The sequence below is a fragment of the Sminthopsis crassicaudata genome, chromosome 3, assembly GCF_048593235.1.
Source record: "Sminthopsis crassicaudata isolate SCR6 chromosome 3, ASM4859323v1, whole genome shotgun sequence".
Classification (NCBI taxonomy): Eukaryota; Metazoa; Chordata; class Mammalia; order Dasyuromorphia; family Dasyuridae; genus Sminthopsis; species Sminthopsis crassicaudata.
The window spans coordinates 71,757,181-71,780,087 of NC_133619.1; the positions used below are offsets into that span (position 1 = coordinate 71,757,181).

At 32.9% G+C, this 22,907-nt stretch overlaps 1 long non-coding RNA gene across 2 annotated transcripts in view; it reads left to right on the forward strand.

Moving 5' to 3' along the window:
* Positions 1–14,347, forward strand: part of LOC141564846 (uncharacterized) — a 34,182-nt gene extending 19,835 nt beyond the window's left edge. Inside the window, exons 2-3 of one of the 2 annotated variants that reach the window (XR_012488759.1) lie at positions 8–119; positions 14,139–14,347. This is a non-coding gene — a long non-coding RNA (uncharacterized LOC141564846). Of the gene's footprint in view, positions 1–7; positions 120–8,282; positions 8,549–14,138 lie in introns of those variants that run through there. The other variant, XR_012488758.1, reaches the window with a different exon arrangement.
* Positions 14,348–22,907: the final 8,560 nt, after the last annotated feature.

The window sequence follows — 22,907 nt, forward strand, 5'->3', positions numbered from 1 at the left end:
TTTGTAGTTCAGAAGATGCCAACTGCAATATAAATCAATGCAGAACACTCTCCATTGGATTACTAGTTATGGGCTCTCTTGATAAGGAGTGAAGAGGAAATGAAGTCCAGTGCTACCAGGTACCTACAGTCAGGGCCAGCCACAGGCAAAATTTTTAAGTAGGTTGAGTTTGTCCTCCCTTCTTCCCTCAAGTCATTGCTCTCAGCTAGCCCTTTAGCAGATTGTAAAGTATTCTTTTCTTAAGTCTTAGTGATAACTAAGGTGTTAATTTAAGACCTACCTAAACCTCTTCCAGGTCCTGTTCCTTCCTAGGCCCCTTGCTGTTAGGGTTATTTGCATTTTAAAATAATACTCTTAAAGACTGGCAAAAATATGTAATATCTAAGGGTTAGTATAGTATTTTATTTTTACCAGATTACCTGTTCATCTCCCTATCATATGTCAAATTGTGTGAATTCCAATAATATTCAGATTGTCTACTGGCTTTGTCACTTTCATTGAGATTTGATGATATCTTTTTTTAACCATATATATCTTTGATAATACTTTTAAATAGAATTATTTCTTTATAATTCTTTTTTTTTTTAATGTGCTACAACTCACTCATAAGCATCATATTCCAATTCCTCACCCTTTGGTTATATCCAATTTCAATTCTTCAAAAACTAAGTTTTTTTGCACCTCATAGCCATATGACTAGTCTTATGACATCAAGAAAAATATTTGTGTTTTATAAAATGAAGCTATTTCAGAAAAAAATAATCTGTGGGTAATGGGAAAGAATGAAATTCTCAAAGGTAATCTAGCTTGTTCTCCTTCCATTTTTAAAGTTAGGAATCATTGTCTATTTACCTCCTTAAGGCCAGTTTTTCTCATGACTTAGGAAAAAATGGAAAATTTTTTAAAATATAAGATCTTATTATTATTGTTATGAAATATTATGTTAGAATGTGTGTGTGTGTGTGTGTGTGTGAGAGAGAGAGAGAGAGAGAGAGAGAGAGAGAGAGAGAGAGAAAGAGAGAGAGAGTGAAAGAGAGAGCTCTATGAGTTGTTATTTCAACAATATGTTGTAATGTAGACCATAGGCATATTTTTTCCTTTCATTTTTTTTCCCTTTGTGATTATGAATCTCTTTTAGGAAAATTTGTAATGCCCCAGGTTTTATGGGAAGGAGTAAAGTACTTTCTGTAAATGGAAGAGAATCTAATCTTTGGGGAATCCCTCTTTCACTTGTGTTGAGGTGGAAGACACCAATATTAGGATCCCCTGGTCAGTGTCCCAGCTTTGGCAAAAGAATTGACAAACTCAGTTTGTCTCCAAGTTAAGGGGCAAATATTTATTATGCTGCTGACCGTGAACTAAGTTCCAAGGGAATTTAGCAAAGAATCGTGTTGCATTCCCAAGACCAGGCAGTCTTAGGGTTATTTCTACATCCTCCCTAGGAGCAACACCACATCATTTGGACTTTGTGCTGGATCTCCATCATGACAGTGATAAACTCTCCTACTGAGTATACATATTTTAGTTTTGTTAATCTTGACTAGTAGTCAATACTACTAATACTAGATATATTAGTAATCAAAGAAGTATAGGAAAAATGTTATCTGTTGTTAGTTTCAAGGAATTCTATGTGATTTTGATAATAATTTTGATAGATATATTTGAAATACTCCCTTGTAAGAGAGTTTTTAAGGGAGCCTTTTGCTCTACCAAATAATTTTGTTAGTTTATAGGCAACAAACAATTGGCACAATAAAATCTCACATTTTCTACACCTTTCTATAATAATATAATGAGAAATTGTATCATGTGAAATATCACTTGTTCTGAAAGTCTTCCTTTTCCCATATATCCTCATCAAGAATGCCCTCACCAAGTATGCAGGTTGTTCTCATAAAATTTATATAGATATGAAAGGAGGAGTATGGATTGCCAGTTAAAATACAAGATCTTTATGAGTACAGATAATTTCATTTATTGTATTTGTAACCCCACAGCCTGGAAGAGCTTGCTTGACATATAAGAGACACTATGTGCTTATTGACTGATTGGTTGATGTTGCTTGTTGATTACTAATATTCTTTTAGTCACTCTTTTACTTTATGGCCAGTTTTTATCAGGACTTAGAAAAAATGGGAAAAATTTAAAACTATAAGGCCTTATTATGTATTTGAGATTTTCCCTGTTATCTCTCCTTCCTTCAAATATCTTGACAATCATTTCTTCAACCAACTCAAAATTATTCTACTTCAGTATAGACTAATTCTGCTGCTATATCCTTTTTTTCACATTACCAAATAGATTACAAAAGAGTCCCTTAAATTAAAACCATCATTTTTTCCCCAGACTCATAATTTCTTTCTCAAAAGCATGGTTCCCAAAACCTTCCTGATAATTAGGATAAAGGGAGTGATTTTTCTTCAGGTTCCATAATTTTTTGGGAATTTAGTATCAAGGTCATGTGAATTGCCTTGAACTTCAACTAGCCTCAAGCCAAAATGCACTTGTACCTTTACACACAAACACACATACCTCTTCACATATTACATGGAATATATGCAAATATCAACACAGCATAATTCATGTGTACAATATTTCTGAATAACTAACTAGCAATAATCATACGTGGCAGGTTATTATATATATGTGTGTATGTATATCCACATATATATTCATAAATATATATATATATATCCATATGTGTCTATGTATTCAATATATGTCTATATAAATCAATGTCTCTATAATAAGAACAATGAATAATGAAAAAAGTATTCACAGATACACAGAATTCCTCTCAACTCTGCTATCTTATTTTCTCTAGATAAAGCTTTTGGCTAGACTAAAGGTTTTTATTGTTAAGTGACCAATAAATGTTTGATGTTGATTGTTAGGGAACTCCCAGTGAAGAAACTCTTCTTTCAAAAAAAGAGCAGAAGCTACATTTTTATAGAGTTGCCTAGGGCATTGAGAGGTTAATTTAGTTCCTCAGAATCAAATAGCTAATGTGTTGGAAGCAGATCTTGGATGGCACTCTTTATATTGTGCCATCTCTCCATAAATAAATACAAATCCTTTAAATTATACCAAATAAAAAAACTCCATAGTTTATATTTACATGTAAAGCCAGCCTTTCTTAGGATTTAGGAAGAAACACTTGAGAAAGTTTAAAAAATATATAAAATATTATAATTGTCATAGTTTATATTCTAACTCTCTTAACAATAGAATTATCAAATTACAGGAATGTCCCAGCTGAAAAGGACCTTAGAGGGCAGTTAATCTGATCCCTTTCTATTACAAATGGGAAACTCAAACCAGACTCAAACTTATTCATGTTAGGCAGGAAAACCAGCACAAACATGGATGATGAAAGTCAGATTTTGCTTTTGGTGGAATTCTGGTTTTCATGGAAAATCCCTGGATGTTGCCATTTTTTTCCCCTCCTACTCCCCTTGATACTCTTCAGATTGTCACCTTATGGTTCCTATTCAATCTAACCTTTAGAATACTCAGCAGCAGCTGCAGCTGAGCATACTTATCGTGTGAACCTCCTGTAATTTCCTGAAGATGAGCTCTCATCTGCAGGTGCTGAGGTCTCCCATGACTCATTCTCACGTAGTCCTTTCTGACTGCTAATGAATGTAACCTGCCCTAACTTTCCCCCCTTTTAACCCCATGATTAATATGCCCTTATTCTAGCAATGAAACCTTTTTTCTAGGATTCTGTCTCCTAATAAACGCCATTCCTACCTCTCAGAAACCTGCCCAGTATTTAGCACAATAACTGCCATATAAAAGGCACCAATAAATATAGATTGATTGATTACTTAAAAGGTTTTTCTTTTTGGTATCAGAGCTCTGTTTTCTAGACCCCAGGGACAAAAGCACCTGCTATTGTTTAAATGTGCATGATTTTATATGTATATATACATATATATGTATATATATACACTCATAAAATTATGTATGTATGTGTGCACTTATATACATCTGTATAATTATTATGTGTATGTGTATATATATGCATGCATATATATGAATAATCCCATAATACTAGAAAGAAAATGTGCTTCTTTGAATTTTATATTGAGCATACCAGCAGAAATCCAGTTGTACAAATATTAAATGCTAATGTTTGTATTCATTGTAGCAAAGCTAATTATGAATGGTCTTAAGTGTATATTACCCATGTGTTTTTTTTAATTGATTTAATCTATATACATATTTATTATGCATATAGATTATGACTGGTTTTATGTGTGTGTTATCCACAAGGGTTTTTTAATTGATGTAATCTATAAACATTTATAATTATATATATATATATATATATATGTATATATATATATGTATATGTATGTATATATATATATATATACATATATATATATATACATATATATATATATATATATGCATATATGTGTTAGGATTTTTACAAGGTGCTAAGTCACTGGAATAAAAAGAGACAATAATTATCTAACTTAGCATGGTTTAAGTATGATTGATCTGATCCTACAAGGAGATGTTTTGGGCCAGAACTTGAGACAAGGTAATGTGCTTAGTTCACACCTTTAAAGGAGTTCATAATTTTAAAGGAGTTCACTCATTGGTTCAGACATTAGACTTCACACCTTTAGAGAGCATCTAAAAGGACAAGCCCACTGGAAGTTCCAGGAGATTCACAAGCCCACCCACATGCCATCTCTCTGGGAGGAAGAGTCAAGAGTATTCCCACTTCCATGTTTGTGCTGGCTGGAGACATTCGGACAAGAGCTCTTGGGAACCAAGGAGAGAGGAAGGCCTCCAGAAAACTAGCCAAGCCCCAAGTGAAGGAGATAAGATTTTGTAAGAGACAATAAAGGATTTGGACTTTAACTCCTGGCTGTGTTTGGGATTATGAAACTGAACTGAAACTAAGGTTGCTTCCAGAAGCACTCCAAGAAGCCTGCTCCCAGAGAATGATTATAATTTAGAGAAGAACATTACATATATGTATATGCATGTATGTATATAAATACTTCCAGAATACTAGAAAGAAAATGTACTTCTTTGAATTTTACATTGAGCATACCAGCAGAATTCCAATTGTACAAATATTAAATTCCAATGTTTGTATTCATTGCAACAAAGCTAATTGCTCTTATGTGTATGTTACACATAAGGGCTTGTTTGTTTAGTTGATGTAATTTAAGTTCTACACACAAAGAAATATAGATATATATGTAGAGATAGCTCTCTGTACATACACATTTATATCTCTCTGTGTGCATTTTATTAATATGGGGAGCTCTCAGATGAAATAACTTCTGTTCGAATTGCAAGTCAGCTCTAGCCCTTGTAATGTCTCCTAGGAGAATGAGAGCTTGACCTGTGCAGGATCATTTAATGAGTTGAATGAGTCAAAGACTTGAGTTCTACAGAGCAATCCTTGATTATGAGAGGGACTCTCTTTCCATCATACCATACTGTCTCCTTTCTATTTAACATATACTATATGTGTGATTAATACAATTTTAAATGTTTATATATAGGTATGTTTATATCCATGTGGACATAAGAATAGCACCTATCTACCAGAGTTATTATGAGTAAAAAAGGAAATTATATTGGTAAAGTGCTTCACAAAACTTAAAGTGGTTTAAAAATGCTAACTACATTGTTATTGTTATATACATACATATATATATATATATATATATATATATATATATACGTATGTAAATATGTATGTGTATCTAGAATAATATAATTAGTGCTGGATATCATCTGAGAGGTCTTGTCCAACCTACTAGTTTTATAGAGGAAAATGAATCACAAAGAAATTAAAGACTTGCCAAAGATCAGATTGTGAAGTGTAATTTAATCCTGTCTTCTTAAACCCAAATCCAAGTCGAGAATTTATTTTTTTCTTTTCTTTCTCTCTTCCCCCCCCACGTATGTTTATACAAAGCTATAAGATGCATATATTTACAAATATATATATATATATATATATAAATAATATGTATATAAAAATAATATAAAGCATATATACATATTAAAGTATGCAAATACACAATTGTTGGGATAGCATGCTCTGTAAACAAATGATACTATTGTTGAATGTATTATTATTTTTGTTGTTGCTTCCATGTTGAGAGAAATCATTTCTCTCTTGGAGTAATAACTAATTATTGAATCACAAATAAGTTTTTTCCTTCATCCAGAGTCAAACATGGGGGAAATCTTTCTCAAGGACTTACCCAGCCAGGATGGCTGAGATTTAATCAAAAACGATAAAAGAAATTCTAAGTTTAGGGGAGTGGGATGATTTCTGCTCTTTGTGTTTGCTCAGACAGGTCTAGAAAAATATGGATTCTCCTATTTGGCAGACAGGTAATATAGAAATTGATAAGTCTATTTGACCTCTAGCTCTTCATTAGAATACAACCCAGCTTTTCATTATATTATTCATTCTTTCATTAGTTGTTAACCAATTAAAGTTGCTTGCCACCCTCAAGAAATCCAGTTTTCCAAGGGAGTATAAATTATGAACCTAGCATCATAAAAGGATTTTCATATTTGAGAGTGTTGCTGACCTTTTTTTATTAATAACATGCTAACTTTATTGATAAATTTATTAAATTACCAAGAAACTGTCTTTCAAACATTTTAAACATCTGAATGGAAAAGGTACTATTAACTTTTAGTTTACATAAATAATAGTATGTAAATAAATAAATAGTCCTGTATTCTTAGCAGTTACAGATCTTCTTATTTCTTTGTTTCTACTCTCTACATCCCCCATCCCTATCACTGTCTCTTTATGTAACTATAGATAAGACACTTATTAGTGTAATGATGATTTACTGACCCAATTCAGAAAATTATTTGAGAAAATGTTAAATAATATCAAAAAAACTTCTTTGATACTTAGCAAAGATCTCTGATTTCATACCCCTCCTTGCATTACTACATGGTTTTAGGAGTGATTTTGGCCAAAATACTGTTCAACAGTAATCAAAGTAGCTACTCCAAACCAATCTAAAGCCAATTTTTAAAAAAAGTTGGTAGTGGGTGGATAGGGAAAACCAACTAAATGAGTATCCGTTTTTTTGGAGCAAATCCCAGGATTATAGTGTGGCTAAAAACTGGCACCAAAGTTATGCCAAAGCCAAAAGCTTCCTATGAAAGCTATGTATTATGACTCTCTCAGGATAAGCATAAAATCCTTTGCATTTGAAATTTTGAGTCAGCAATAACAGTAATATTTGCTGTTTAACTGCAGAATGGGTCAATTGGAATTTAACACATCCAAAAGGTTGGCCAGTATTGGGATTTTACTGATTTGCAGAACTTAGCATAACACTCCGGAAAAGCATAGAAGAAGAAATGATAGCCAGTATCACAACAGTTATATTTGTTCCCCTGCCCTTCATCATTTCAGATTTGTGTTATTCTAGTCACAAATCCTTTTGTAATTCTTGATTTTCAGTGTTCAACAACTGAATGAATTCAATGATCTAACACCCTCCTTACTGAATTCTTGGAATATGGGAGGCAGGGGACCACAAATCTTACTTTCTGGTTTATTTACTCATTCATCTATGACCAGGAGAATCCTTATGTGATTTCAGCACTCCCAGTACTGTTGTCCTCAATCTGTGATAAGATCACTATCTATGTCCTATTACAATTTTCCTCAGATTCAAAAGATTTATTAAGATGCACTGAAATCAGTTATTTCTTTCTCCAATCAATTAGCACTTATTAAGCACCTATTATGTGCTAGATTCTGTATTAAACATACCTTAGAAAAGAGTGAAAATATACTCCAATCTGAGTGTTAAAGTTCAGAAGTGATATTATACACATAATACAGATGTCCAATAACTTTTCATCTTACTAATTTAATCAAACTTTATTTTATCATATTTAATGCTCAAATAATCTGTGAACAATACACTAGACCTAAAAGAAAATAATTTTAGTGAGATGGGACACATAATTCAAGAACAGCAGAGGCTGAGGAAAAGAACCTATTTGCCTTATCAGTTTTGAAAGTCAGCTTTCCCTATAACCACATACATACACATACACAGATATATATATATATCTATATATATATATATATAGATATAGATATATATAGGTATATCTATATATATCTATATATATATAGCTTAGGTGGAATGAATGAATGTAATAAATATTTTAATATTTCCATGATCTCAAAAATGTTGCATACTCCTTGAAGTAGAGTTTAATGCATACACATTTTCTCTCTTCTTTTCCAGGTCTTCTTCCACAACTCTTTTCCAGGTCTTCCTAGAAATCCTCAATTTAAGATCTACTCAATGTGTTTGGAGATAGTGGTTGTGGTTGTATTTTCTATTTTGACAATTGTACCAATATAGGACACTCATCTGAGTGGCTAAATCTAGGCACCTTTTTTTTTTTTCTCAGTTTATTGTTTTTAAATTAGAAATTGTTAAGGGAAAGAGAAATAGAGCTGTCAACAACTTATGGTAAGGAAGGTTGCCTCAGTTAATTCCTACATCTATTAAACTTGTAAGAGTGATTTACAAATGACTGCGTTTGAAGTAAACTGTATTGTGTAAATATTAAATTGAATAATTTCAAATCATTTTAATCCCAGGAATCCTAAAAGAAAACTCAAAATCCAGGTAGTCTCATAAAATATCTATACCATTCTCTCTCTTGCTTAGGAGATGAATACTATCTGATGCCTTACTTACTACAAGATTTCTATAGCAGCCTGTTTGACTCTTTTATTTGCCACAGATAATTATCATTCTATTGTGTTTGATAATACCTTAATAGAAAGGGTATTGTTTAAAGTCAACCTCTAGCTCAGCAAGCCATGTGACTGGTATTGTTCTCAACTCTATGGGAGTCAGTGTTGACTATAACATTGCGACCCACCTTACAATTGACATTGTGTGAAATTATTGTATTCTATCCTTGGGTATATCTTTATGTTCCAGGAAAAATAGAGAAATTGATCTTTTGTGTCATATAGCATTTTTCTAAGCTATGTGGAAAAGTTTTAAGTAACATTTTATTCACAGTTCTCTCAAAGGATATTTTTTGACAAAGATTTTTACAATTTGTATACTTTATTTTTATGCATGGCAGGATATCTTAAACAAGAATTTTAAGTGTGCTAAAATACAGTTAATAAATATTAGTTTTGTGTGTACAGGTACTAGAAATAAAGGGGGAAAGATATTAGTAAATCCAAATGGTGAATAAGAAAAACAACAGGTAGAATTTTTGAAAATGCAATAGAATGTTAAAGGAAAAAAGTAATGGAATAGTTTAGCTAACCAATAGAACAGATAATATGACATATAGAAGAACTTTTCTGTGATCTCCTTACAAAGCTCAATTCACAAATCCCATGTAAGAGCAAAGATATAAATAATATCCAGTATAGAGTTCTAATTTCTTATATCCATCAATCTCAAAATAGGTTCTTATTGTATCAGAAGAGATTCCAAAATGCTGAGTAAATTTTATGTTTGCAGCGTAGCTTTTATAGTCACTTCTTGTATTATACAGTGTTCAGTTTACATTTCCAGTCACCTCTATGGTGAATCTGGAATTTAGTTTACATTAATAAATACCTAAAATTTTAATGAGAAAGGAAAGGAAAAAAATATCTAATGAAATAGGAAAGTAAGTAGATTAGCTTGAGAATTGACTAGTTTTTGCTCTCTCACATAGTCAGCAATTTTAGTGAATGTGCCCTTTTAACAAAAGTCATTATTAGAAGTATGAGGTTAGATCTTATAGGAATCTTTATCTTTACAGGATCTTTATCTCTCCCTAGAAAGCTAGATCATGGATTTTTTAGAACTTTTAGGAATAAATCATCTTTCAAATTTCAGAACCTTATCAGAAAAAGCCCCCCCCCCCAAAAAAAACAAAACAAAACATGGATAACAATAAATAAATAAGCATTTATTAAGCTCCCACTCTGTGTCAGAAACTGCTAAATACTAGAGATACAAAAAGAGGTAAAACCAGTCACCACCTTAAGAACTCATAATCTAATTAGGGAAAAGTTGAAGCTATTTGTTTTTCTTTTTTAAAAAATGGGGGAAATTAATTTAATTTAAAAAGAGAGATTGGAAAACCAAACCAAACTGCCGATTTGAAAAAGGGAAGAGTTTTTAAAACATTATTAAGTTCATCCTGGAGAGAATTACTGCCTTTCCTGATTGGACATAGTTAAGCTTTAATTTCAAGACTTCCAGTTCTCTGTCAGTGGCCTTGTTAAATGGTAAATGGCTACAAATGTTTTGGTTTTAAATAAGCCACCAAGAATACTTTATCCACAAGCAGAATATTTCCAATGAAAGAAGGATGAATTGAGAAATAAAGGAAGAGTAAACAATAGGATGATGATAAGAATAACAAAGACTTGTCATAGGCTGTTAGTTTAGATTCTTAACTTTGCTATTTTATAAGGGATAAGGGTAGAATATAAAAAGAGGGATGTAATCAATGTCTTTTCTTTTTATAACATAGTTATTTCTGGATCATATTATATTATATATATGTATATATATATATATAATATATATACACACATATGCCCCAAACATACATACACCGAATTTCCCTTTATAAAAAAGGAATATATATGTACGTGTATATGCTTATACAAATTTTTTAAAATAAAAAATAAGGAAAAACAGTTTGATATTTTGGAAATAAAGAAAAATAGTTGAATCAAAACAATTAACAATGACTATATCTGTCAAAATATCCCATGCTCTCGCCATCTTTTTAACTCCCAGATTTAAGCCAAGAGTTCTTCACTTTTTTATGTCATATATTCCTTTGGAATGGGGTTATATCTAGGGAGGTTTTCCTCAGAGTAACACCACACACACACACACACACACACACACGTATAACTTAAGGAAATTCTATATTTTAATTAAAGGCGAGTGAAAATAGAGAAATAATATTTTCCCATCTCATTTCAACCTCATGAAATCTATAAATGCCTGATCTAAAGTTTCTAACAATCTGACAGATCAAGTTTAAGTCTCTCAATTTACTGATGAGAACATTGAGTCTCAAGGAGATTATATCACTTTCATGTATAATGAGGAAAAATACTTAAATTAGTTATGTTGACTCTAGATCTAATATTCTTTCTTCTATACCATTTTACACCTGTTAGGCAGGTAAGTTCATTTTCTGTTCTCCAAAGGTATTATTGGCTTTTCAGTTGACCAAGAATTTGGTTTTCCTCTTAGTCATCTTTACATGTATGTTACTGCAACCACTGTTAATTCTTAAATGTTAAAGGAAAATTTAGAGAAAATCTCCAGAGACTGATTAGTGTGTCCATTTCTCTCATTTTATAGTTAAGAAAATTGAAGGCAGATAGGTAAATGGCTGCCTCAGTGTCACATAGCTAATATTTGAACCCAGATCTTCAGACTCCAAATCTAGTGTTCTTTTCAAAACAACATATTACCTAACAAATTGTTTTTAATCTAATAAATTACATTATCATTTGAGTTTTGGTTTTCTTTCTTTGTTTGTTTTTTTGCATCATATTAGACAAGAGATATGCAAGTCGAACTTGTTAATTTTATACATGATTAAAAGAAATGAATGTCTTACTTAATATGGTTACATAGATTTTTTTCTGACGAAACTAGGGATTGAACCCAGATCTCTTGACTTGAAAACAATAAAAACAAAACTGTGCCTATTTATATGATGTTCATATGAAAACAAATAGGAAAAAATTCTTCAAAGTGTAGTTTTTAAGGATTCCTCTCACTTCATTAGAAATATCCCCAGCTGATGGGTATTGTTGAATACTAGAGACCATACTAGACCCCAGGGCAGCAAATTGCTGAAAAGTAATAGAAACCAGAGCTTCCCCTTCTCAAGAAACATTTAATGTTATGCAAAACCTACCATTTCTGGAGGTTGTATCTCTAATGAGACTCACTTCCAGTTGAAATGTATTTAATTCCTTTTTGGACACCTGCCCCCTGGTGCTGCATGGTGAATTCAGATGGCAATTCATTTGTCTAGGTCAAAACAAAAACAAAAACAAAAACATAGTTTTTGCTGTTTGGCTGTCTTCTTTAGGTTGAAAATTCTCTGAGTTAAGTCTACAAACCTTACAACTATATAGTTTATGAGTTTAACCTTCTATAGGCAATCATAGGAAGCAACTCAAAACAAAAACATTTCATGAAAGAGTATAATAAGGACAAGAGCAACAAAACATTTTTGAAATAAATCTGGGACACATTCTAAAGAAAGCACACAGAATCCATTGGAAGAGTGGATACACACAGGGAGCACAATTAGAGAGGTTTTGTGTCAAAAACGTGTGTTCAAGCACTTATGGAAAGTGTACACATTTAGAGAACACATGTGATTAAAACATACATGGATGAATAGCTTATTCCTCTGCCACTATGGCGTTACTGATATCTTTCAATGGGGTCATGATAATGTTCCTGCTTTCATTGGTCTCAGTCCCTGATGAAAGCTAAAATTGGTCAGCATTGGATCCTGTTCTGGATACTGCCAGATGTTACTCTCTATTTGACATCTGGTCCTTCTAATTCTTCTAGTTTCTGGCTGCCTTAGCTGAAATCTTCCAAATTCTTGCTAACTAGTTTTCTTGAAAAAATTGAAACCTTTGCCCTAAAACCATCAAAGAACCCTGCTGCTTTGCTACCTTAGAGTCTAGGCTTTGAAGCTCCCCATTTTTGGAACAAGAGACTCTCAGCCCCAGGTTTTTTGAACAAAGAGCAGGGTTATTCCAACTATCTATAGCCCCTAGGCTTCATCTTTTCTTCCTCCTCTTCATCTCAGTACAGTACTTATTCTCCCTGAAGGAGTCTCACATATGGCATCTTTTCAATAGATATTTCAAAATTCTTTGCCTGAAGGCTATGCTACATACTAAATAGTATTTGCTTAAGAATTTGCAAATGTGTCTGGAGGTTTAAGGGTCCCCAGATTTTAAACCCCAAGTCTCTCCCATTTGCTCATGTACATGAGGGAGCAAGAAAAAAAAAAAAAGGTGGCAAGGTAAACTCTGAGTTTTTAAAAACAGGTTTGTATTCCTGATTCCTTCGTATGCAAAAAGAGTCAAATAGCACTTATTAAGTGATTACTATGTGCTAAATATTGCAGCCAATCCAAATCAGAAAGAGCTTTGAATACTTCACTAAGCAGATCAAAAGTGATTCTATATATAATAAGGATCAGGATTAGGATAAGGACTAAATATGTAATTTCTGTTATATAGAAAACTCCCAGATGAAGAAATTTCAACTGTTGATGCAGGTTGGGGCAGCTTGGTAGAACAGTGCATAGAGTGCTGGGCCTGGAGTCAGTAAAACTCATCTTGCTGAATTCAAATCTCAACTCAGCCACTTAGAAGCTGTGTGACTGAAGACAAGTCACTTAATTCTGTTTATCTCAGTGTTTCATCTGTAAAATGAGCTGTAACCATTCAAGTAGTTTTGCCACTAAAACCCCAAATGGGCTTAAAGAATTGGAAATGACTGAAATTACTGAACATCATCATATGCTTATAGTGTACATTGGGATTTACATGCTGGTCTTTTCAGCTGCTAGGACAGCTCTCTGGCCATTATTGAGCTTTTTCTGGTACATTATGTTACTAGTAATACACAAAATTAGACAATAATTAGTGATGAGGTTGGGATGGCAATACCTAAATCGAAGTAACAGTGACAAATACTCAATGACCATTCTCTTTGGCAAAAGGCTGGTTTATTTAAGGGGAATAAATTACAAATAAAATGAAGGGATATAATAGATGATAGGAATGGTAAATATGAAATAAAGTTGGGAGAGCATATAGTGAGCAAGAAAAAAGACATGTTCCCCAGGGGAATTCACAATTAAACCGGAGGAAAAAAACATTCTGTGAGTTTGGAATAAACCATTGACTGGTAGATTAACCAGAGTTAACTAGAGTAAGAAAAATCACCATTAGAGGGAAGGCAATATGAAAGGAAGAGAGGGAGAGAGAGGGTAACTTCATAGTGGATTTAGTCCTGAAGAAAACTTAGCAAATATCTTCATCATAAGCATTTTCTTTATAGGGGAAATACAGCCTTGGAGGTTTTCCAGGCATGAATGATGCTCCCTCAGGAGGAAGGAAGGATCAAGAAGGAGAGAAAGAACCACGAGCTCAAAGGTGGAGAATCAAGGAGCCAGATGGAATGCACCTGGCAAGACCAGGTCCCAAGACCTATCTAAACATGCTGATCAGTATCTCAAAGGCACAGAAAAGAATTTCATCTTCATAATCACTGAGTACAAACAGAAGATAATCTGGGAATTGGCTATATCTGATAATAGCTGGTTGGACTTCTTTCTGACAGGGGAAGTTAGTTCACATCACTTAGTATCTCATACACACATGATTTAAGAGTTTTTGCTTCAGGTGGTAAAAATGCTTGTTCATAAAACAAGGTGTATTTTAAAATGTGAAGGAATTAAAATGTATGGAATTTGATAAAGCTCTAGTTTTAGAAAAGGAAGCCTCATGACTCAGATTACATAGTTTTCTCAATGACTTCTTTGGAATATAAACAAAAGAAACCTAAGTCCTTCCAACTATCTGCCAAGTTCAATGGTTAGCATTGGCTATGCTGCTGTAGTAAAATGCAGTGACCGCATTAGGACCCTGAGTACCTGGAGTCAGGATAAGTAAAAGTCTTTATTCTTGGTCTTTAGAGGTAGAAGAGAGAGTGGAAGCAAAGGATCTCTGCAACCTCACTGCCTCTTCCCTCTCCCCTAAGTGATCCTGGCTAGTTTCCCTTCACTTCCAAGTCCCTCCCACAATTCTGTGTATACACCAAATGATTGGGCCAGCACAGGATAGTGGAAAGGGCCATTTTCCAAGCATATTCCTATAGAGTATTGTCCAATCAGTAATTAGCCTTAAGTGTCATTGTCACACTCTAGTGCATTAACTCAAGAGTTTCAGCCCTTTACAGTAAAAGGTGTCAACAATAAAGAAATTATAATGAAGATTAATATTTTAAAAAGTAAATGTTGTTAGAATCTCAGTTACAAGTTGTGGCAAGGTTGCAGACTATTGCACCTTCCTGTGATGACATTTATTCTTGGCTTATGACAAAGGTCTATGGTGGATTTTAATCTTATAAGGAATATTATCTACATATAATATATATTGTATTTAAGTATCATAGTTAATGATGCGGGCTGTAGCCCCTTTAAGATTCCTTTCTGATCCCCAATCCCCATGGCTGACTTTTGATTTATAAGACCTGGTCAAAAGCACCCTTCTGAATTCCAAGGGGAGATATCTGGCTCCCAGCCCCCATCAGATCTGAGCTAACTTGGGCTGTCCCAGTCTCCATTTTAATGATCTGCTCAGGTTTCCCAACCCCAACTGGCAGGTTCTGGCCCTCGATGGGTTCAGTGAGCAACCAATTTGGGACTCCACCCATAGGTCCCTTTAATCAAATAAAAGAGCCAAGCTGGAATCATCTCTTTGCAGATGGTCAAAACATGCAAGCACCATGCTTTGCATCACAGACTCTCTGTCCACCACTTATGGTATATTTCTCTCTTTATCTAACTCCTTTTACTAACCAGACTTTAACTTTACTTCCAAACCTTACAATAAATCTCTTTTATCAATCTAGGTTTTCAGGCCTGTAAATTCCTTTACAGGGCCTCTTGTGCCACCACTAGAACTCATTTAACTCTGTATCCTTGTGCAGAATCCAGAGGGATTGCAGGGGAGCTCTATTTGACTTCCTATAGCCTGAACCTGCCACTAGACCTCAATTAACCCTAATTTCATTTAGATACCCCTTATCTAGACCTTATCAGTTAAGAGGAGGCCATAATATGTGTTTCTGGATATTACTAATTCTTACAATTATCAAGGAAGAGGTAAAAGGGAATATGCATCAATTAAACATCTACTACATTCCAGGCATTATACTAATCATTTAACATAATGTTTCAGTTGATCTTCACAATGATTTTGTAAGATGGATACCACTATCATTCCCATTTTATAGATGAGGAAACTGAAGCAAATAAAGACTAGATGTATGAACCTGAACAAGTTAATCTTTTTTTCTCTTTCAGTTTCCTCAACTATAAGACACATAATGATATTTACCTCCAACAATCAAATGAAATATTTGTCTAATGATTATCACCATGACTGTCACATAGTAGATACTTAATAACTTTATTCTATTCCTTTTTTCTTTCCTTCCTTCTTTCCTTTTCTCCTTCCTTACTCCCTCCCTTTCTTCCTTCCTTTCCCCCTTCCTTCCTCAAGTATTGCAATTAACTTACTCAAATAAATCATTTAGAAAGCTTTTACTGTTCTGTAAGTGCTAAACGTTGAGGAAAATTAATGGGGAAAGCTACTTACCTTTCCTGTCTCCCCTAAGTTTATATAAATATGTCTAACATATCACAATATTTTTTATTAAAGCTTTTTATCTATAAAACATATGCATGGGTAATTTTTCCAATATTAATCCTTGTAAAAACCTTTTGATACAAATTTTCTCCTCCTTCCCCACCTCCCCTAGCTGGCACGTAGTCTGATACATATTAAATATGTTTAAATACATGTATGTATATGTATGTATATTTATACAGTTAATCTTGCTGCACAAGAAAAATCAGATCAGAAGGAAGTAAAGGAAAAACTGAGAAATAAAAAAAAATGCAAGCAAATAGCAACAGGAAGAGTGAGCATACTGTGTTGTATTGTATACTCTTTTCCTGTGGTTCTCTCTCTGGGTGTAGATGGTTCTCTTCATCACTGAACAAGTGGAAATAGTTTGAATCATCTCATTGTTGAAGAGAGTTACATCCATCAGAGTTGATCATCATATAATCTTCTTGTTGTCATGTATAATGATTTCCTGGTTCTACTCACTTCACTTAGCATCAGTTCATGTAAGTCTCTCCAAGCCTCTCTGAAATCACCTTGCTGATCATTTCTTACAGAACAATAGTATTCCATAGCATTTATATACCATAATTTATTCAGCCATTCTCCACTTGGTGGGCATCCATTTAACTTCCAGTTTCTAGCTACTATGAAAAGGGCTTCCACAAACATTTTTGCACATGTGGGTCTCTTTCCCTCCTTTAAGAACTCTTTGGGATATAATCCCAGTAGAAATACTGCTAGATCAAAGGGTATGCACAGTTTGATAACTTCTTTGAGCATAGTTTCAAACTGCTCTCCAGAATGGTTGGATCCATTCACAGTTCCACCAACAATGTATCAGTGTCCCAGTTTTCCCATATCCCCTCCAACATTGGTCATTGTCTGTCACCTTAGCCAATCTCATAGGTATGTAGTGGTATCTCAGAGTTGTCTTAATTTGCATTTCTCTAATCAATACTGATTTAGAGCACCTTTTCATGTGACTACAAATAATTTCAATTTCTTCATCTGAACATGGTCTGTTCATATCCTTTGACCATTTATCAATTGGAGAATGGTTTGAAATATTTTAAATTTGAGTCAATTCTCTATATATTTTAGAAATGAGACCTCTGCCAGATACTTTGGATATAAAAATGTTTTCCCAGTTTATTGCTTCCCTTCTAATCTTGTCTGCATTAGTTTTGTTTGTACAAAAACTTTTTAACTTAATATAATCAAAATTACCTATTTTGTGATCAATAATGATCTCTAGTTCTTCTTTGGTCACAAATTCCTTCCTCCACAAATCTGAGAGGTAAACTATCCTATGGTCTTCTAATTTGTTTATAATATAATTCTTTATGTCTAGATCATGAACCCGTTTTGACCTGATCTTGGTATAAAATAGTGTTAAGTGTGGGTCTATGCCTACTTTCTGCCATACTAATGTCAGTTTTCCCAGAAGTTTTTGTCAAATAATGAATTCTTATCCCAAAAGTTGGGGTCTTTGGGTTTGTCAAACACTAGATTGCTATAGTCATTGACTATTTTGTTCTGTGAACCTAATTTATTACACTAATCAAGTTCTCTATTTTTTAGCCAGTACCAAATGGTTTTGATGACTGCTGTTTTATAATATAGTTTTAGATCTGGTACAGATCTTCATTTGCTTTTCTCTTCATTAATTCCATTGAAATTCTTTACCTTTTGTTCTTCCAGATGAATTTTATTGTTATTTTTTCTCTAGGTCAGTAAAATAGTTTCTTGGGAATTTGATTGGTATAGTGCTAAATAAATGGATTAGTTTAGGTAGTATTGTCATTTTTATTATATTCGCTTGGCCTATCCAAGAGCATTTGATATTTTCCCAGTTGCTTAGAATCTGACTTTATTTGTGTGGAAAGTGTTTTATAGTTTTGCTTATATAGTTTCCGACTTTCCCTTGGCAAATAGAGTCCCAACTATTTTATACTATCAACAGTTATTTTAAGTGGAATTTCTCTTTGTATCTCTTGCTGTTGGATTTTGTTATTGATGTATAAGAATGCTGATGATTTATGTGAATTTATTTTGTATCCTGCAACTTTGCTAAAGTTGTGGATTGATTCTACTAGTTTTTTAATTGATTCTCTAGGGTTGTCTAAGTATACCATCACTGAAAAGAGTGATAATTTGGTTTCCTTGTTACCTACTCTAATTCCTTTAATCTCTTTTTCTTCTCTTATTGTCAAAGATAGCATTTTTAACACAACATTGAATAGTGAGCAACTTGTTTCATCCCTGATGTCATTGGGAATGGTTTCAGTTTATCCCCATTACATATGATGCTTGTTGATGGTAAAACCATCAACAGATCATCAATAGATGTTACTGACTGTTTTAAAGAAAAGTCCATTTATTCCTATACTTTCTAGTGTTTTTAATAGGAATGAGTGTTGGATTTTAGTAAATGCTTTTTCTGCATTTATTGGGATAATCATATTTTTTTTTGTTAACTTGGTTTTTGATATAGTCAATTATGCTAATAGTTTTCCTAATATTGAACCAGTCCTGCATTCCTGGTATAAATCCTACTTGGTCATGGGTTATTATCCTGGGGATGATTTTTTTGTAATCTCTATGCTAATATTTGATTTAATATTTTTGCATCAATATTCATTAGGGAGATTGGTCTATAATTTTCTTTCTCTGTTTTAATCCTACCTTATTTAGATATCAGTACCATATATGTGTCATAGAAGGAATTTGGTAGGACTCCTTCATTCCCTATTTTTTCAAATAGTTTATATAGTATTGGAGTTAATCATTCTTTAAATGTTTGACATAATTCACATGTAAATCCATCTTGTCCTGCAAATTTTTTCTTTGGGAGTTGATTAATAGCTTGTTCTATTTCTTTGTCAAAAATGGGACTATTTATGTAATTTATTTCCTCTTTTGTTAATCTGGGCTATTTATATTTTTGAACATATTCCTCCATTTCACTTAGGTTGTCAAATTTGTTCGTATGTTGGACAAATTAACTCCTAATTATTGCTCTAATTTCCTCTTCATTGGTGAAACATTCTCCATTTTCATTTTTGAGACTAATGATTTGATTTTTCACCCTTCCTTTTTTTAATCAAATTAACTAAAGATTTATCTATTTTGTTGGTTTTTTTCATAAAACCAACTCTTAGTTTTATTTGTTAATTCAATAGTTTTTTCTTTCAATTTTATTGATCTCTCCTTTTATTTTTTAGAATTTCAAGTTTTATATTTGATTAAGAGTTTTTTATTTGTTCTTTTTCTAGCTTTTTTAGTTGCAAGCCCAATTCATTGATCTTCTCTTTCTCTATTTTATGCAAGTAAGTATCTAGAGATATAAAATTTCCCCTTATTATTGCTTTGGCAGCTTCCTACAAATTTTATTATGATGTCTCATTATTGTCATTGTCTTGGGTGAAGTTATTAATTGTTTCTAGGATTTGCTGTTTCACCCATTCATTCTTTAGGATGAGATTATTTAGTTTCCAATTACTTTTTGGTCTATTTTCCCCTAGTGTTTTATTGAATATAATTTTTATTGGATTGTGATCTGACAAAAATGCACTTATTATTTCTGCCTTCCTGCATTTGATTTTGAGGTCTTTGTGTCCTAATATATGGTCAATTTTTGTATAGGTTCCATGAATTGCCAAGAAGAAAGTGTACTGCTTTCTGTCTCCATTCAATTTTTTCCTAAGAGCTATGATATCTACCTTTTCTAGTATTTTCTTTACCTCTTTAACTTCTTTCTTATTTATTTTGTGATTTGACTTATCTAGTTTTGAGAGAGCAAGGTTGAGAACTCCCACTATTATAGCTTTGCTATCTATTTCTTCTGGCAACTTCTCCTTTAGGAAGTTAGATGCTACACCACTTGTTTAATATTTAATGTTACTTATGTTTAATATTTATATTGCTTCATTATCTATGGTAACCTTTAGCAAGATGTAGTTTCCTTCCTTATCTCTTTTAATTAGATTAATTTTTGCTTTTGCTTGATCTGAGATCAGGATGGCTAGCCCTGCGTTTTTGACTTCACCTGAAGCATAATAGATTCTGTTCCAGCCTTTTATCTTTACTCTGTATCATTCTGCTTTAAATGTGTTTCTTGTAAACAATATAATGTAGGATTCTGGCTTTTAATCCATTCTGCTACCCATGTCTTCTTTAAGGGAGAGTTCATCGCATTCACATTTACAGTTAATACTAATTCTGTATTTCCTGTCATCTTATTAACCCTAAATTATACTTTTTTCTTTTCTTTTTCCCTTTCCCTCCTCCACAGTATTTTACTTATGAGCACTACTTGCGTCAAATAGTCTGTCCCCTATAGAGACCCTCTCCTTTTTTTATACCTTTCCCCTACTAGTTCTGTTTTCTTTTCTATTTAACCTACCCGTTCCCTTTTCCCCTTTCCCCACCCACTTTTCTATAGGGTGAGAGAAGTTTCTTGGTGAAGCCAAATATCTCTTAAATTCTTTAATCCAAATCTAATGAGAGTAAGATTCAGACAATATTCATCACCTTCCCTTTTTTCCCTCAATTATGATAGACTTTTTTTGCCTCTTCCTGAGATATAATTTCCCTCATTTTACCTCCACTTTCCTAGTTTTTTTTTTTTTTTTCTGTTACAATCCCCTTTCCACCCCTAGTTTCTTTTTTATATTATAACAGTAAAATCAGATTATACATGTACTCACTATGTATACCCATAACAGAAATGCAGTTCTCAAGAGTTCTTTTCTTTTTACCTTTTTATGCTTCTCTTGAGTTCTATATTTGGAGGTCATTTTTTTTTTTTTTTGTTTAACTCTGGTCTTTTCATCAAAAATAAATGGAATTCACCAGTTTCATTGAAAGTCCATCTTCTTGGATATCTTCAACAAAGAGAAGATCTAACTCAGATCCAATTGATCAATGATGGACAGAATCAGCTACACCCAGAAAAGGAACACTGGGAAATGAGTGTAAACTGTTTGCATTTTTTTTCTTCCTGGTTATTTTTACCATCTGAATCCAATTCTTTTTTTGCAATAACAACAACAACAAAAATTTGTTTCTGCACACATATATTGAGGATATACTATAACATATTTAATATGTATGGGAATGCCTGCCATCTAGGGGAGGGGGTGGAGGGAAGGAGGGGAAATTTTGGAACAGAAGGGAGTACAAGGGATAATGTTGTAAAAAATTACCCATACATATGAACTATCAAAAAAAAAGTTATAATTACAAAATTAATTTAAAAAAAAAGTCCATCTTCTTCCCTGTAAGAAACTGCTCAGTTTAGCAGGACAATTTATTCTTGGCTGCATTCCATATTCCTTTGCCTTTTGCAATAACAGATTGCAGGCTCTTCAATCCTTTAAAGTGGAAGCTGCTAGGTCCTGAGTAATCCTTATTGTGGTTCCTCGATGTTTGAAGTGTTTCTTTCTGGCTGCTTGTAATATTTTTTCCTTGATACAATAGTTCTGAAATTTAGCCATGATATTACTTGGAGTTTTAAGTAGGGGTCTCTTTCAGGAGGTTTGGTGAATTCTTTCAATGGTTATTTTACCTTCTGATTCTATGATATGTGGGCAGTTCTCTGATGATTTCCTGAAAAAATAGTGTCTAGGCTCTTTTTTTTCATCATGTATTTCAGGGTGTCCAATAATCCTTATATTGTCTCCCCTAGATCTATTTTCCAGGTTAGTTGTTTTCCCAATTAGGGATTTTATATTCTTTTCTATTTTTCTTTTTCTGTTTTTTTTTTTTTTTTTTTTTTTTTGCTTGAATGATTCTTGTTGTCTCATTGAATCATTCATTTCCATTTGTTTAATTCTGAATTTTAGTGAATTATTTTCTTCATTTACATTTTTTACTTCTTTTTGTATTTGTCCAATTGAATTTTTAAATGAGTTGTTTTGTTCTATGGATTTTTTTTTCCATTTCACAAATTCTGTTTTTTAAGGAGTTATTTTCTATTTCTGTTTCACAAATTCTGTTATTCAGGGACTTGTTTTCTTTTTTCATTTTATCAAACTTATCTTTTAATGGGTTATATGCCTTTTCCAAATCCTCTTGCAGAGTTTTCATTTCCTTTCCCCAATTTTCTTCTAGCTCTCTTAATTTTTTTTATTTTTTTTATTGTTTTTCTCTTTTTAAATTTCTTCTAGAAGAGTCTTGTGTGATGAGGACCAAGTTATATCACTTTTTGGGGTGTCATCTGGAGACAGTCTACCTTTAGTCTCCTTAGGGTTTGAATCTATTCTCTTTCACTATAAAAGCTATCTAGGGTCAGAGTTTTCTTTACTTTTTTACTCATGTTTTAAAATAAAGTTAAGGTTTGCTTTTAGGGCAGGGGAGGTTTTCCAAGCTTCCTCTATAAGCAGACTGCTGGGTCCATGCTGACTCATTC